Consider the following 13445-nt stretch of genomic DNA (forward strand, 5'->3'; position numbering starts at 1 on the left):
CTATAGTGAATGTGATTATTAGAAAGGTATAAGAACTACAACTCCTGAATAGCACAGGATAGCAAAAAAATTAGTAAGCCGGGTATCTCACTTCTTCTTAACTTCCAAGTACAGAAACACAAATGAGACTTTTGAGTAATAACATGAAGTGGTGATGGCTCGCTAACAACTGAGCAATTATGAAATAAGTGTAAATCTCATAGAATCCTTTTGCAATACATTAATGCAAGACAGTGTTCTACATCACAATATTTATAAAGATACATCTACTTTATTAACTGTAACTCTCAAAAAGCTGGTCGAACTTTTCTCTCCTAATTCCTGAGTGGATTTACCTGGCACCTGGGAACAAACACATAGGAATTGCTCAGTGGCTTCTGATGTATAGCTGGTAAATTAAAAATATTTCTAAAAACAAAAATGAAGATGATTTCAGTGAAAGCAGAAAAACTGATGATTCTGAACACAAAGAGCAATTATAGGAGTCAATCTGAATACAATTTCTGGAAGTTGGAGAAGCATTCTCTGAAACGTGTTATTGGCAGCACTGCTTTGAATCTGCCTGTTCTGCTCTTTGAGTAGGCTATACTTATGACTGCTAAAAAACTGAATTTCAAGTTATCCGCATTTTTCTGAATTTGGCAAGAATTGCAGGTATGAGAAAAGGGTGTTACGTATAAGTTTTTGAAACAGAACAAATGCATCACAGTTTTCACAAAATAAAAATTTATTAACCGCAACAAACAACACATAAAAAGACAAATAAAAAGTGCAGGGTGTATGAGTCATTAACATATGTGCACTCTTGTCATATGCCCTTATTTTCCACTGAAGTTGGCTGGAATTAACACTGTGGCAATCTGTGCTGGCTCTTGGGCAGGTAGGAGGTAAAGAAAGAAGGTGTATAGGATGAGACCTGCTCTGCAGAGCTTTCTATGAAGAACAGTGAGGGAAATGACTGGGTCTTTTGTTCCATACTGCTTTGCAGTACCTGCATTTGCTAAATCAGGTTGCTCAGTCTTGAAGGTAAACTATTCAAGTGTGCCTTTTCTCCAGTCTGTTGTGTCACAGAGGCCAAATAGACCTATAGAAAAGTTCTACACTTTTCTTTCTTTTCTTTCTTCTAAGCATCATCTGCTTCTTCCCAGCCAAGGTCACTAATAAGCAACAACAAAACAAAAAGGGCATTGTTAGATTGGAAAGGTCATAGACAAAAATCTCCATCCTTTTCCCATATATATTTTTTCTCATAAAATATGAAACGGAGCAACCTCATGGTGGGAAGTTCAGAAAGTCCATCAAAGATGGCTACTTAAATCTATCACCTTTTGAAGAGCTGGCATACAGGGTATGGACCACCACATATACCAACTTTTAAAATATGGCAATAACTATGACTGAAGAGACAGTGATCTATTTGTGAAGTGCAGAGACCCCTGAGAAGGTTCTTCAGAGAAGCTGGAGTTCATCCAGACACATTACCAGCCTTTCTGCAACAAGCACGTCTCCAGAGCTGATAAAGGTAAGGCAATAACACACTGCAAAAGGAGAGATAAAACAGGACTTCCTAGACACTAACTCTCAAAGTTAAAAAAATACATGCCAAAAAATGCTGACAGTGTTCTAAAAGTTTAAGAAGATGTTCATACAAAGATCAACCTGAAAATCCATTAATAGAAATGGATAGCTGCTTGTGTTTAATTCCATGAGCAGGTTCATTGAACCAACAACAAAATGTCTCTACTTTCTTTCCCTGTATAAAAATCAGTGTTTTGAATTTGGTTTCCTCTCAGAAAGCAAGGGACTCTATGCATGAAAGTTCATATTACATTATTACATTTCATTCATAGAAACACAGTTTTGGCAACCAGTTAAAAGACTGCTTGCAAACAGTCTTATGTTGTTACCCATTTGTTTTAATTGCATACTAAGGTATCTGTTTCAATGCCACTGGCTTTAGCCCTGTGTAGAAAGAACTGATATTTAATCACAGAAATTATGGATGTCCACATCCATTTATGTAAAATGAGCACACATTTATGACTAAGGGATATGATCTATGTTATCTTTTTTAATTTATGATTGACAGTGCATATAGGAGTGTTGTTGAAACAGAGTGGCTATTTGGGAGGTGTTTTATTTGTCCCCTTACAAGCAGATGTTATTCTAAGAGAAGGATGAAAGAACAGAAGAGATGAGTCCTTAAAGCAGTGAAAGGAAGTTAAAGAAAAAGAAAAAAAAAAAAACAAAAAAAGGGGAAGGGGAAGAAAAAAAAAAAGAAAAAGAAAAAAAGAGAGAAAGAGAGAAAGAAGAAAAAAGAAAATAAAAAAGAAAAAAGAAAATAAAAAAGAAAAAGGAAAAAAAAAGTAGAAAAAAGAAAAGATAGAAAAAAGAAAAAAATTAAAAAGAAAAAGTAGAAAAAAAAGAAGATAGAGAAAAGAAAAAAGAAGAGAAAAAAGAAAAATAAAAAAGAAAAAACAAAAAGAAAGGAGAAGAAAGGAGAAGAAAAGAGAAGAAAAGAGAAGGAAAGAGAAGGAAAGAGAAGGAAAGAGAAGGGAAGAGAAGAAGGAAGAAGGAAGAATGAACAAGGAAGAAGAAAGAAGACAGAAGAAAAAAAGAAGAAAGAAGAAAGAAGAAAAAAGAAAGAAGAAAAAAGAAAAAGGAAAAAAGAAAAGGGGAAAAAGAAAAAGGAAAAAAGAAAAAAAAAGAAGAAAAAGGAAAAGGAAAAAAATAGAAAAATAAAAAGAAAAAAGGAAGAAAAAGGAAAAAAGAAAGAAAAAGGAAAAAAGAAAAGGAAAAAGGAAAAAGAAAAAAGGAAAAAGAAAAAAAGCAAAAAGAAAAAAGAGAAGAGGGAAAAGAGAAAAGAGAAAGAAGACAGAAGAAAAAAGAAGGAAGGAAGAAGGAAAGAAGAAGGAAAGAAGGAAGAACAAGAAAGAAAAAGAAAGAAGAAAAAAAGAAGAAGAAAAAATAAAAAGAAAAAAAAGAAAAGAAAAAGGAAAGAAGAAAAAAGAAAAAAGAAGAAAAAACAGACTATTAGAAGTAGCATATAAGAATAAACCTACCTGTTCTCCTGAGCTTCCCTTGTTTCTCCAGCTGATCTTTGGGTACTCCTGACTTTCCTCCAATTAGCCTCCTGAACCCTTCTCAACAATCTTGTTGTCCATATGCATTTCAGAGATTTAGGGTTTTTTTCCCCTTTTTTTGAGGTCATATGTCCAAATGGCCATGGAGTTTCAATTTTCTTTAACAACAAATTCTGCATACTGGTCAAGAGGACCTCAGTTTTTCCACTAGCAGCTTCCTCTAATTGCAAATTTGATTCTTTTTCCCTTTTGTGACATTATTACTCATTCCTCTCCACCTTTTACTTCCAATGTTCAAAAATCACCTTTGTTCTTGTGAGAATGCTGCTGCCTGACCTGCACCTACTATCCCTGAGATATGCTACTTTCCCGGGATAGAGGTCCAGTAAATCCACACAGAGTAAAAAACCTTAAGATCAAGTAGATCCAAAGAGGCAGAGTATTTTAAAAGGCTGAAAAAGATGTTTGATGAAACATTTGGAGTTTGCTGAAAACTGGATTAGAGACTGAGAGCAGAATGATCACATCCAAATGGCCAGAGGATTATGAAATTCTTGATGAATTTAGGAAGTTTGTCTCTCTTAGTAAATAAGTTACATTATACCTGCACAGGCAGACAAGTTTTTCTAGGCAGGAAGATAGTTGTAACTATCCTCTGAGTAAACTCTGTCTGTTTCCTACTGAGACCCAGAATGGACTTTGTATGTGTATGTGCTAAAAAAGCAAGCATTACTTTGTAGCATCAACTCCAAACCCAAGAAGCTTATTTTTGTAGATTTTTAAATCAGTCAAACTATGCTGCGTAACCAAAGGACTGCAGAAATACTGTTCTGAATTCATAACAACTTGTCTTAGACATACTAAAGGCACTATAAAGACACACAGAAAATAAAAAGGCCTGCATTCGATCATATAATTTCCTATGACATAACAGTTTTATTTCTTCCTAAGTATGCACATACCCCAAAACCGATCCTGAATATTTATGCATGAAACATGATAGCCATGATGTATGCCAAGTTATTATAAACATGGTTTCATATTTAAACGTGGACCTTTTCCTCTTCCAAAACCAGATATTACTATTATCTCTGAAAATGTTATTAGAATAAATTTCTAGTGCTTATTTAGAAGCTGGACTGGTATAAGATACTCAGAAATTCAGAAAATAAAGAGATTTGATTGAATAACTGATTCTGGGGAAGAAGATAAGAAATAAAGGGATGAGCCACTGACTCACAGTATCACAAGAGGCCTGGGGAACCCCTTTCAAGGGTATTCCTTATGCAAGAGAAAGCCCTGCTGCAGCACTGCAAGGAATGCCAGAGCATCTATGCCAGGAGATAGAACAAGCAGTCCCTACTGTTTATCCTCATAACAAACCCTGGGTTTCTTCTCTTTCTGTATTTTGGCTATTTTATATAAACTGAGGAGCTCTTCAGAAAGTGACAAAGATGGACTAGGTTAAATGCTGTAACATGGTACTTATTCACACCACATTAGGCAGAGGAACACTAAAATTAGGCATAAAATTTTATTCCCTTGGTAATATCCTCTAATATTGGCCAGAGACAGGAGGAGAAAAAGGAATTTCCCTTGGAAGAACAAAGCAAGCTATTGGTATGTAACATAAATATTGTGGCATCACACTATTCAAGTAAGTATCATTATCTGGGGGGATGAAACATAACCAGAGACACTGGAAGAAGTCTGCTATTCAGCAAGAAGTCTAAAGAATTTTTTTTTGAATGGTTACTATATCTTACTTTCTGTAAGCACTCTTATTAATTACAAAAACATGAGAAAGTGAGGAGATGTTTTATTTTTATTTTATTGGAGCCACATGAGAAATGTGTTTGGCCTATCGCTCTATAAAAAGATATTAAAGGCTTGATCCACAGCTTATTCCTGTCTTTCCTTTGGCATCAGGAGCAGGCTCATGCAAAATAGGAACAAAACAGAAGCCTTCTTAAAACCATAGCAATTTTTTTTAAATGCTGCATTGTACTGATTGTCTTTGCTACTGCACCCAGTGATGGACAGCACTTGCCGGATTCAGAATGAAACAGCTGAAGTTATGCGGAGTGAACTTAACGTCCATAGGATACCATGCTCTTTTTAATCAACTTCCTGATTAATAAATGCCATGCTGACATAAAATATGAGAGATGTAGACTTTTAATACTTCACAAAATAACAGACCCTGGTGCTGGTTTGGTTGAAAATCTGTGATCATACAGATGTTTGTGAGTTTGCCTAGTGCAGAGCTCTAATCAATTCAGTTTTGATGGACCCTCAAGATACATAAAATTCATCCTGAAGGAAACTGGTCTGTGAAACCAATTGCCCAGATGCATTAGACAGGTGGGAGTTTCAGCAAACCAAATGGTCTACTGGCAGACACAACACTGATTTCTTCATGTTTACAACCTACCAGACAGTTCCATACCAGACCTGATTTGATGGATCTCTATAGGGAGCCCTGCAGCCTTGGTTATTTCCACAACCAAGCTGGCTAGCTAGTTTTGTTACTTGGTGACTGTGTTCTACATCTGCAGCTTCAGTGCAAACATATTGAAATAGTACATACACTGCAAATCTGATCTGAGATCAGATTTTAAATCCAATCAAATAATGTTTACCGTTTTCGTGTCTAAAACTATGATCCCTTTTAAGGGATCAAAAATCCTGTTGTGCTTTTTGTTTGTCTGTCTCCACATCCTCCCAACACACAGTGTCACTCTTTATTTCAGTTTCACTACATTTTGCTACTTTTTCCCCTATGGCTGTAATAGGCAGAATGGTTCTAATCAAAGCAAAATACTACGAAGGGTTCTAAAGAGATAATCTTTGTCAACAGCCTACAAAAGCTTTGATTTGCTCTCCTTGTGACTTTTTAATCTAGGATATGTGGAGAAGATTATGCTATTTGGTCTGCACCCATTTTTATTCCACAGAAATCTGGCTGCACTTCTGTTTAAAACATCACTGAGAATCTTATTAGGATTTCTCATCACTGCTACTATGAGAAAGGAAAGGTCAGTAAATAATCTATGGCCATAAAGTTTTCTTTCACTGTACTGTCAAGAACTTCTCATCTTTACTGTGGTAGAGCAACACAATGCAAACATTTATCAAGTTCAGGCAAATTGATATTAAATTCAGCATTTTCATAAGGATATTCAATGTTGTATACATATTCAATAGCAAAGTACTTTTCCACCACTGAATCTCTCAATAAAACAATGACTGTGATTAGAGTTGATCAAGAAATAGGTTCTAACACAGAGAACTTTATTTTATAAGTGTTCTTGTGCAATGCACTTAAAAAGAAATGCCTATGCTGATTTCCCAAAGAAATGCTGATGGATGGGAATTATATTTCCATTCTTTTGGAGTCCACATAAAATCCTAACTGCTGCAGAAGAACAGTTTTCAAACAGTGCCTTTTTTGCAATTCATACGGCAAAGTTTCTATGCCTGGCTAATAAATTGATGCATATTTGTATGCATGTATACGCATGTGATCAAAATACTCTGCTGCATATCTTATTAATCTCCTCAACACAAAAATTAAACAAAATAGAAAAGAACGCAGGGGGAAAAAAAAGGAAAAAAAAAAAAAAAAAAAAAAGAGACACCCTCAAAAACAGTCCTTAACAAATCTGGTGAAATAATACACCTCTGAAAACACTGAAGTAGCTCCTCTTCTTTCTTAATTGTCTTTGTCTCCAAACACACAGTTGCCCAGTTCTATAATATGTGAGATACAAGATTGTAAAGTAAAACAACAAAGTCATACTAGGAACTATGAACTACTAGGACAGAACCAATGCCCTTTTGAAAATGTCAGCATACAACCGAGCATTTGAACCTAAAACAAAGAAACCACTGCAAATCTTTATTATTTAACTATAGACCTTATTGGTTGAAATAATGGGGCGGGGGGGTGGTGAAACATTCACTCTTCAGAAAGTTCAGGCTATAAAATACATACAAAATGGAATCTACTTCTCAGTTTAAAATTTACTGAATTCTATATTTACTCATTGTAATTATTCACTCTTCTCTTTGTTTCACTTGATAAATCAATATAATTTTTAGAAAAAATGTAATCATTACTTTTTTCTCCAGTGAAAAATCCTGGTTTATTGCACACAGTCTTACATCACTTTTTACTTCTAATGTTAGGAATTTTATGATGCCATCTCAATTGTTTATAAATGTGTCATATTGCGAAGAAGTATAAACATATATATTCACTAAGCTACACCACAGCAACCAAGTTTAACCTTATCATTCTAAACTTGAAGAACACTGGTAAACCATCAGGACTACCTGCTAACTGCCTACTTAAGGGTTAACAGCTCGTTCTGGTATTTTTTTTTTTGTTTTGTTTGCAGAGTGACATGACAAAGACTTTTATTTGTTTGGTAATTTTTGAAAATAAATAATCACACAAAACTGAGGTGTCAATTAGAAAAAAATAATAAAAGAGTGAGGTAAAAAACTAAATATCATTCAGAACTGTATCCTGTTGTTGTCCAGAACAACGTAGTGAAAGGTAACAAAAATCCATTTCTCAAATTAAAACAACTGAACTATTCAACAACAGTCACAAGAACTATGTAAAGACAATTAAAGGATAATAATTCCTACAAAATCTCAACCTTAACTGCAGTTTTAAAAATAGGTCAGATAAAATGAAAATCACAATTTTTAAAGAGGTTAAGAATCATTAGAATTGGATAAAAACATTCCTAAATGACAAGAGAGAAAAGCAAATTTAACTGAATGTTAAAGCATTCTATATTTTATACACAGCACCAGAATTATATAAGAAATGCCTATCAATGGATGGTCTGTTCGAGAAGTGGGATTCCAGTCTGACTCAGTGTTATTATCTGGCAAAAAAATATGTAATTCAAAAATAGCTTGTTTATTTTCTTCTTTTGTTTTCTCCTTTCAATAAAACAGCCTTTATAAGGACACATATATAACAGAGATGTTTGAAGCTGAGAGAATCATTAGTAATTTGTCTATCAATAACTTTAGATTTTAGCCTTACTAGTGAGTTTGTGTTAAATAAGCATTTTTTTCCTTTCAGCCAAGAAAATGTATACCACACCAATCAAAACTAATCACATCTGGGCTTTCATTGAAACAGTAGTCGCTAATTTTACAGCTCTGCCCACATTGTTCTAGAAAATAAGAAGCAGAAATCTGACATTTCCAGCAGTCGTTACTGAAACAACAACCACTGAGAGCTCGATCCCCTTTTCACTAGAAGCTGTGGCAAACTCCCCGTTGACTTCAGGGAGACCAGGATCGGGCCCCGAGCTTCTCAGCCTCCTCCAGCTCTACTTACAGGAGGAGATGTTGAGGACCAGGGGTGGGAGAAGAGCAGTACAAAACCCAGCTATTCCTTTGTTAACTGCCCAAAGAGTTGAACTTTCCATCACTTTGTGAACAACAGCCAAGTGCCCTGCAAACAACGACGGTGATAAAAGGACATATTTACCTGGAGGGAACTGCAAATGGAAAGCCGTAGAATTTCAAAACAAAGCGGTCCAAACGAATTATCTATGCATGCAGTCCAAACGTGCACCTTCAAGTAGGCCACAGTCTGTCAAGCAGTCGTCTCGGCACCAGCCACCCTGCCTTCCATCTTACGAGATTCACCCAGAAAACTGACAAACCTGCTCCACGACAACAAAACTCTCCTAATGCTTTTGAACGCCCACCATTTGTTCTCCATTCATCCAATCAACTTCCCACTGCACATCTTCTCCTGCGACTGAGGCTCAGAGGCAGGATCCCTTCTCATCTGTATGTTAATTATTTTGCCACATGGACAAAAGTAATAATGCTTTCAGACAGGAAACCAACGGGCCTGAAGTCGAAGGCAGAAATTAATAAGTTGCCACCACTGAACGCTGAGAAGATGGGCATGCGTGCAGCTCTGTGGCTGATGGATCAGCTGTAACCTCCATTTAAGAGCAGCAGAGAGGCGACGGGCTGGAGGCAGCCTAGGCAGCGTAGCATGCATCAAGCCCAGGTTCCCTCAGAGACCACATTACTGCAGCAGAACAGCATCCGTACCAGATTGCTGACTTACCCCGCCTCAGCCCGCATCCTTTAAGCAGCGCCACGCACATCCATTCCCCCGTCCCCGCCGCGCGGGTGCCGCTGCCCGCCGCGGCCGCGCACGCCCAGCCCCGCCGGCGCGGCAGGAGGCGGGCAGGGCCGGGCCGCGCTCCCCCGGCGCCCTCCCCGGCACCCCGGGCCCGGCTCCCGGCGGCGTGGGGCGCCGCGGCGGCGCTGTATTCCACCGAATAGAAGGGAAGAAGAAACGCCGCAGCCGACCGGGAGGGGAGACCGCTAAAAATACTCTCCTGCCGCTGCTGCTAGCGTAAAATGGTGTCTCCGTTATAGAACATCCCACCACCACCACAGGGGAAAAAAAAAAAAAAAAAAAAAAAAAAAAAAAAAAAAAAGGAAAAAAAAAGATAACCCAATAATTAGGCCTCCAAATGTACCCTTAAAAGACAATAATGGTTGAAAACCAGCATTGTTTTGTTGCTGGGGTGCCACTCCAGGGTGTATAGAGTTAATTCTGCTGGATTGCTGAAGCCTTGCTTATTTTACCTGCTCACACCATCTTCTTACTGAAACAAAAGAAATCAGCTATTTCCAGAGGAAAGACAAGCAGCTTTCCACCATTACCAACTTGTGTGGCTCAGCTTTATGTGATCAACAATACAAACATAAGGGCTCGCATACGAAAAGGGCCAGATTTGCATGTGTCCCTAAATAGCGTTTTCCCCAACGATTTGACTTAGATTTTTTGGGTCTCGCTGCCTCTACTTAGCCAGAAAGCGCGTTACCAAACGTGTCACAGAGACAATGACTGGAAAGAGGCACCTCACCCCCTTGCAATGCTGCTGCAGAGGCTTTCCGTCGGCGTGCGCCCGCCCCCGGGCAGCCTCCCTGCGGGGCTCGCCCCCGGGCAGCCGGATGCCCCTGCAAGAGGAGAGGCTTGCCAGTGGGGAGTCTCTTCGTTTAAACCCGTCCCCGAAATGTCATTTCGGTAGCAACGTGACGAGCTGTGATCTTTAAGCGGAGGCGGCGGCACCTCCCTGCATTGGCACAGCTCCGCGCACCCCCGCAGACTCAGCCCTGCCGTGCCCTGGACTCTGCCCGGGGCACCGCCGCGCGTCCCGTCGGCTGCCCGACGCTGCCCCGCAGAGCCTCGCCCGCAGCGCCCATATAAGCTGGCAGGATGCTTTTCGTGAGGGAAGGACCCCGGCTGGCGCACACATAGAGCCTATATGCCCCCCCTATACACGCGCGCGCGCGCCTGCTGTTTTCGCTGCCCTCCTTATTGCCATTGTGCTGCTGCAGCCCCCTCCTACCCGCATCCCCCCCCTCCTTCCACCTTCCCTCCCTCCCCGCCGCGGCTCGCCCTGCGCGGTGATGCTTGGTGCGGGCAACCCCGCGGCTGGCAGGGCACCGCGGGCAGACCCTGCTGGCCGCGGCTGAGGCGGGGGAGACTGACCCAAAAGTCACAAGGAACACCCTCCTCCAGCCCTCGGAGGTAATCCCTCCCGAGCCCGCTGCCTGACGTGTGGAGACCAGACATGTCGGTTACTGTGGAGGTTACCATTCCCTTCCCATCTAGCCTTGCCAGGAATCACACTGCGCTCTGAAGCAGAGGCGAGTCTCCGCTTACCAGCCCTTTCCATCCCGAGCCATCAAAGCAGCTCCGCAGCCCCACTCTGATGGCAGGAGTGGGGCTTCTAGGTGGGAATTTTGTCACACGGCTTCACACGAAAGCCAGACTACTCAGAAGGGGCTAACAATAGCAGAACCCTCACGACTTCCACGCTTTTTGTGGAAAACGCAGTGTTTCCCTCAGCAAAAAAAAAAGGACTTACGTCTCTCTTCCCCCGCCCCCCATCTCCACCTCGCTCGTGGGTTTGTTGTTTGGTTTTTTGTTTGATTGTTTTTGTGGTTTTTTATCCCTTAATTTTTCTCTGTCATCTCCGATTTCATCTCCCGCACTCGCAGGGCTCCCCGGAGGCCGAGGCGCGGAGCCCCTGGGAGCGGCGCCGCGGCCGGGCCGCAGGTGCGGGCGGGGAGCGCGGGGGGCGCCGCACAGAGCGGATGGGGAGGGAGGGGGGAAGTCGGGAGGGGCGGGGGGATGGGGAATTGGGAGCGAAGAGAAAAGCCTCCTCGTAGCGGGAAAGGAGGACTGCCATGTTTGTGTCGTAGCGAGGGCATGTCATTTTGGGTTTTTTCCACCCAAATCAGTATAGCCTGAGAAGCACAGGCACAGCTGGCGATGAAAGGATCCCTTTGCAAGGGTATAGGGTATCTACACCCCTACAGAGGAATCCCAACGTCAGATTCACAATCTTGGATGACTGTATTGGTGTCTGAAAGATCGAGGCTTGTCTTTTCCCTCTGCTAAAGCTAGATTTATGTTAAACCCTGCCTAGCCTTGGTAAGATAGGGAAGGTGACTGTGTGGCACCCACAGATCATAGCAGGTGTTTTCAAACTTTCTGAAGGCGATTTAGCTGGGAAAAAAAACAAAGAAACCTTAGCCTTATCCAGCCTTTGAGATGACATAAAGAAATGGCCCAGGGTTTCTCCCATTGAAGACATAAGCAATACTTGCTTTAATTGGAGCAGAATGGGTATAAATCCTGTATTGGTGAGAGTTAAGGGGAGGGGGGAAGTTCAGGGGGAAGGAACTGCATAAATTAGAAACATTAGAAACAAAAAGACCAGTGTGAAAAAAATTTGGGAGACTGGTGATTCATTGGCCTAATTATCCTCCATAAGACGCTAGGGTATGGGTTTAATGTTGTGGGATGGATTCTCCCTCCCCCAGCCAGTGTCTCGTCAACGCGCATCATCCATGGGGAAAGGAGATGCAGGTCATGTTTAAGCAGCATTAATGAGAGCACAGTATTTTTCCTGAAGGTTAAGTTAGCCAGATTAGCAAATTTCAGGTAAAGTAAGGTTGAAAAGCTTCCATTTCTTTTACTTTCTCGCTGGTAGCAGTTACTAACGAGACTTGAAACGTTAGACAAACACAGAAAGCAGAATTCAAGCATCATACGAACCCACCACTGTCAATAAGGGAGTACAATTTCAGCCTGACAGGAGCATTACAAGAATATACCCGCTAACGAGCAGCCTTAATTGGCCTGCATATTGTGGCTGTCACTGTTAAAACCTATTCCTATACAGTCCTATTTTATACAACCTTTAAACGTATAGTTCTCTGAAGCAGTGAAGGAGACAATGCATTAGTCACTGGGCTTTTGATTTGGGGTGGGAAAGAAATGAGAAGAAAAGGAAATTAAAAGAAACTAGGAAACCGTATTAAGAATATGGTATCAGTGATTGAAAAAATGCATGGAAGTCATACGTGAAAGTAAAAAGATGCAACAGACTTACTAAATTTCAGTGCATTTTGTCAGTTTTGAATGTAAATTATTATTTACCCATAGATTACAACGGCTGCAGAGGTTTCACTGACATTTGCTATACTTAAATCTTTTAAAATGTAGTGTGTTCTTTAATAGATCCCACCTTTTCCTCAGCAAAGCAGTTTGCCTTAAAAGAAGTTTTTAATTTAGTGATTTGCAGGAGTTCACTGCTCATCCTGGAAAATCCTTCACAACAGAGTTTAAGTGGCTTCAGTACAGGGTCATGTTCATAAAGAATACAAATGAAAGAGCAGAGTCTTAAAAAAAAAAAAAAAGTTAATGCGCATGTGCAGTTGGCAGTTATCTAATGATAACAATATAACTTCTAGATAATAAAATCAAAATATCAGATTGGACAGAGCAGATCATGTCCTAATGATATGTAAAGTGCCTTACTTTAAAGAAGTTATTCCCAGCTTGCCTGATTGTAAACCGCCTAACCTGCAAACTTGAATATTAAACTATTAAACACTGTTGCAACTGTGGACTGCAAAAGTAGTTTATACTTATAATGAAACCTTAAAAAGATCTTCCAAATCAAGCTTCAAGCAATGAAATTATTCTTATGGCCAAACTCCAGAAAACGAGAATTTGCAGTGCAGATGCAGGAAAGACCCTAGGCACAATAGTGCTGGTGAGGGGAAACATAATTTTGAGAGATGAGCTGGATACGTTGTTTATTCGCACAAAAAGAAGGTAAAAGAAAGCATATAGCTCAACAAAGCGTTATTTTACTAGGAAGAAAATTTCTGGCTAAGCATGGAACACCGGTAATGTCCCTCACGTTCTGAGAGTTAAATTGCACGGCGGCAAGGAAGTCCTGTTTAAACTACACTGCCCAGTGGATCTCTCCGAGAAAA

General features: G+C 40.3%; 1 protein-coding gene across 2 annotated transcripts in view; it reads right to left on the minus strand.

The window, feature by feature from the left end:
• Window positions 1-9302, minus strand: part of MYT1L (myelin transcription factor 1 like) — a 294590-nt gene extending 285288 nt beyond the window's left edge. The window contains exon 1 of one of the 2 annotated variants that reach the window (XM_071741820.1): window positions 9202-9302. The gene's annotated coding sequence lies outside the window, so the exon portion shown is untranslated. Of the gene's footprint in view, window positions 1-8604; window positions 8767-9201 lie in introns of those variants that run through there. The other variant, XM_071741819.1, reaches the window with a different exon arrangement.
• Window positions 9303-13445: the final 4143 nt, after the last annotated feature.

This window comes from Heliangelus exortis, chromosome 3 (assembly GCF_036169615.1).
Source record: "Heliangelus exortis chromosome 3, bHelExo1.hap1, whole genome shotgun sequence".
In the NCBI taxonomy this organism is placed as follows: domain Eukaryota; kingdom Metazoa; phylum Chordata; class Aves; order Apodiformes; family Trochilidae; genus Heliangelus; species Heliangelus exortis.